We start from the raw sequence: 4,719 nt of genomic DNA, 5'->3' as shown, positions 1-4,719 counted from the left end.
TTTTGAGGGGGAGAGGTGTTTTTGCTATAAGGCGCGTGCACTCACCAGACAGACAGAGAGAGACAGAGAGACAGAAAGCGAGAAATCACCACCCAGGGGGGATGGCCACGCCACAATCCCTTCTCCTCCATTCTCCTCTTGGGATCTTGGACATGCACCCACACGCGCCCAGCATGAGTTTAAGCCACCGGGTCCGGGACTCGAACCATGGTCGACTACATGGGAGTCCAGTGACATAGCCATTACCCTAACTGGTGGTCCCTATTCTTTTTTTTTTTAAGAAGCACTTGGCCACTTGGTAATGTGGTGTTTAGGGGACTAGGTCCCACATGACTGACTGTGCAATTTCAGTCCCCCCACCCTGTAGCTTGTAAAACATGCCAGGTTCATGTGTATTATTATTGTCCAAAATTCTAAAAGGAGGAAGAAATGGAGTAATAGGGATTATATCATGATCATTCACCACAAGACATGCGTTTTCACTCCTCCTCTATCTCTTTCTGTCTTCTCTGATGAGCACACACACTCTGACAAAAACAACCAACCAAAGAACAAAACAAAGAAAAATCAACTAGAAAGTAACCTAGCTCCAAAAGTGTACTGTATGGTACTTTAAGGAATACCAGAATAGCCCTTATAACCTGATCTCATAGTACTATGAGATTTATTTCTGGTCTCTAAATCTTGCATTAATTGATATAATTGCTTGGCAGGTACCTAAAAGACTTAAAGAAAGAGATTATTAATAACCTAGGGGAATAAGCAATTTCAACAACTTTGTAGAATTACTTAGAGGTAATGGTTCTTGATCTTGCTTGCCCCAAGGCTTACCCAAGTACATTTTGTCAATATTCACTGGCAAATCACAATATGTTGTATGACAAGCATTTCGTTACTAATAATGAGTATTTACTGTTAATTGTTATCTTTAAGAAACTGAATGGATAGTTAGCATACTTAATGTAATAATTATTTTTTATACATTAGAGCAGATTCAAACCTTCCCATCTAGAAATGGCAGTTTTCTATGCATTTTTCACATTCTTTATATAGTCTCAAATCAGTATTTGAGTGATAAACAAAAGTATGAATGCTAGTAAACATTGTCTGTTATGAGTTTAGTGGAAAAAAATAAATATGCCTTCAAGGGGGCCAGCAGGTGGTGTGGTGGTTAAGGGTGTTGGACTCTCACATGGCTGACTGCAGTTCAAGTCCTGAACCTGGTGGCTTCTTTTTTCACTTCCCAGCCCCCCACTCTGGCCCACTCTGGTCAAATTAAAATAAATAAAGATAAATAAAATAATTCTTTAAAAAATGCCTTCAAGATCCTCTGGTCTAGTGATTCTCAACTGGGATTTTGTGTGTACAGGTTAGCGCATCTTAGGGGTAGGAATGTTTCAGATCTATTGTATGGTTCTTATAAACTGTCTAACACACATTGTTATATTTGTCTTTCCTCCTTGAGGCACAATAGGCTCAAACAGAGAATAACTAATCCTTCTCAGTTTCCACATAGGGATAGGACCATATCCAAACCATAAAGCAATTTAGAAAAACACACACAGGCACACACACACACACAAACATTGCAATTCAGAGATGACCTCCAAGATTATTTTTACAATACTGTTTTTTCAGAACACTAATGACCCTGAAAGGATATAATTATTCCTAAATCAAAGTAGGAATTACCTTGAATATGGTACTTTAGATTCAGAAAGAGGCACATGAAGGAGCTGTTTTATATGAGGCTGAGAAAAGTAATGAGGGCAAAGAAATCTAAGAAAACTTTATTTTCTTCTCCATCTTGCCTAGAATCTTCTCTAGGCATTCAGATTTGGATTTGGGTTTGTAACTTTGTCATTGTCTGGAGGTAGCCTCACCTCTATGTTCAGATTTTTAAAAAAAAAAGGAAGACTGGAACATCTCCCTGTACAGTGGACTTCTAGATATTCATTGGAACACGTAATACAACAGACTTGGAACTTTAAAGGGCAAGTGATTCACTTGGTTCATGAATGTATCTCTTTTTCAAAACACTACAGATCTCAGAATTAATCTTTTTATTTATTTATTTTTTTTACATTCATGGCTAGTGTTTTATTCTTCAATGAATGGTTCTAAAAGTTCACACTAAATCAGGCTCAAAGGTAAAGTTTAAAATAGCTTTATAAGAATAAGTTATATGTAATGACTGTTCACTCTACAAAATCTCAATGTTAGAGCTTATGATACACCCAGTTGGCAATAGTACTCAGGTTTTCCAAATCATTTTTCTCTTATCTGCATGGATTACTTCTCATCAGCTGCCTTCTGTTTTTGTTGTATGATCTGAGTCCCTCTGTTTTCTGAGAGTTAGTCAAGCTATCCTCTTTTCTTTTTCCCTTGCTAATTTACTTAGTTTTCTTCATGTTTTTTTTTTTTCTGGCGGGCAAGTTCTCATTGATTTCCATGGGCTATGCTGACCACAGCATAGAGCCTGTGACAGAGGGACGTGGAAAATCAATGGCTCCCTTGCAAACTGAGCAGCCATCCCCACACGGCGACTGGGAAGGCAGAGCCCTCAGAGTTAATCTATATTTTAGCTCAAGGAGATGTGACAGTTGTTATACCAAGCACATTTTTTAAATATATTTTTATTTCATTTTCTTTTATACATTCAATCACATTATTTAGCTTACAAAGTGAATATTTCAACATGTGGACATTGCTCCTTAGTACAGTTGATAAAACTATAAAATTATCTCCAACAGGTAATCTCACATTTCTTTGTCCTATTAATGCTTTCCCTCTCTATTTTTCTTCTAAATGTCCTTTCTCAGACTCAACTCTTTCACACACACTATCTGGTATTCACATCCATCTACTGAGTTTCTATATCCTTTGTTCAATCAGTTTCAATCATTGAGTGCAGACACTGGGTATATAGTCATAGTCTCATAAAAATGCCTGTAAATGGGGAACCAGCAGTTAGCGTAATGGCTATGTCGCTGGACTCCCACGTAGTCGACCGCGGTTCTTGTCCCGGACCCGGTGGCTTAAAAAACTCACGCCGGGCGCGTGTGCGTGCGTGCCCAAGATCCCGAGAGGAGAATGGAGGAGAAGGGATTGCGGCATGACCATCCCCCCTGGGGGGTGATTTCTCGCTTCCTGTCTCTATGTCTCTCTCTGTCTGGCTGGCGAGCGCATGCGCCCTACAGTGAAAATCTCTCCAAAAAAAAAAAATGCATGTAAATGGTAGTGCTTATTTTACCACTTCCCTGAGCTACAGACCTTCTTGCATCTTACTTTGCAAATGTCTTTATGGTTATGACTTCATTATAATATAATTCATGGTTGCCCTTCCCTGTGTATGGATCTAACTTGGCAAGCTTCTTTGGACTGCATATGTCTTGAATGCAGTAAGATGAGATATTTGCTTTACACATGAAGGGGAACCAACCTAACCTATAGATAGTTGAAATAAAAGTATTCTTACGATCTGCCTAAGTGTATCTAGTCTGTCAAATTGCCCAAAGAGTACCTTTTTGCCTTTCTGTAGTCAGTATTTAATGTGTAGTGCTTTACGAAAAGGCAAATGCACAATCACATGCAAAATTAGTAAGCTAAGCATGATTCTTATTTTGCTTCAAGTAGTTTTCTAAATTACTTCCTAGATTTGAGGATGCCAAAATTTTTCTATAAACATAATCTGAAATTATGATTTTCTGATGTAGGAGAACTGAATATTCACTTTAAGAATTATTTCTACCACCAAAAAATGTATATTTAAAAACCATCACTTTGGCATTTTCCATTTTTCTCTATTTCTTATGTGGTTCATTTGTTCACTGTGCTCCTTCTCACATGTACATCTAGCATAATATTGGCTCTTTCATAGGTGCTCAAAAAATAGTTATTTACTGTAAAAAGAAGAACGAAAGAATAGGAAAGAAGGGGCAAAAATCTCCTCTCTAAAATAAATTTACAGAGTCATTAGTATTTGTTTATATATAATAGTACATACTACATATATAGTTACTATATACAAACAGACATTAATGAGTATGAATAAATTGTTACTATCATATTCAGTTTGGGAAACATGTCATTATATTGCATTAACATTTAAAAAGGAAGGGGCCAGCAGATGGTTGCTTTGCTGGACTCACACATGGCTGACTGTGGTTCAAGTCCTGAACCTGGTGGCTTAAAACACATGCTGGGCACATGTGCATCTCTGCCCAGGAAACCTGGGCAAAGACCAACTAACTAAGTATTTCTCACATCATGACAATGCATTGAGAAATAGGATAGTTTAGCCAGCCAGTGGTGCAGTAGTTAAGTACTATGTAAAGGAAGCTGGATACCACATGTTTCAAATCTTGGCCCAGCAGCTTAAAAAACTTGTAAAATGCTTAGCATGAAGTCCAAAATTCTGATAGGAGAAATAAATGGAGGAAAAAGAATTGTAGCTTATCTATGCCCCATTAGGAAGAGTTTTCTTTCTCTCTTTCTTAGAAAAGTTCACATACTCTCTGGAAATTAATGATAAAGTGAAAAGAAAAATAAAATGGGAAATTCATGTCATCTCAAAGTATTTTTCCATAAGATACTTACTAATAACAAAGGTTACAAACAATAACTAGAGGAGCCAGCAAGTGACGTGGTGATTAAGGCACTGAACTCACACAAGGCTGACCCGTGGGAGTCCAGAACCCAGTGGCTTGAAAATCACGC

At 37.7% G+C, this 4,719-nt stretch overlaps 1 pseudogene; it reads right to left on the bottom strand.

Annotated features, from left to right (window-relative positions):
- Nucleotides 1-2,268: 2,268 nt before the first annotated feature.
- On the bottom strand, nt 2,269-2,479 carry LOC102480862 (small EDRK-rich factor 1 pseudogene; annotated as a pseudogene).
- Nucleotides 2,480-4,719: the final 2,240 nt, after the last annotated feature.

Source organism: Tupaia chinensis, unplaced genomic scaffold, assembly GCF_000334495.1.
Source record: "Tupaia chinensis unplaced genomic scaffold, TupChi_1.0 Scaffold148039_1, whole genome shotgun sequence".
Lineage (NCBI taxonomy): Eukaryota > Metazoa > Chordata > Mammalia > Scandentia > Tupaiidae > Tupaia > Tupaia belangeri.
This window is presented reverse-complemented; position numbering and strand designations above follow the sequence as displayed.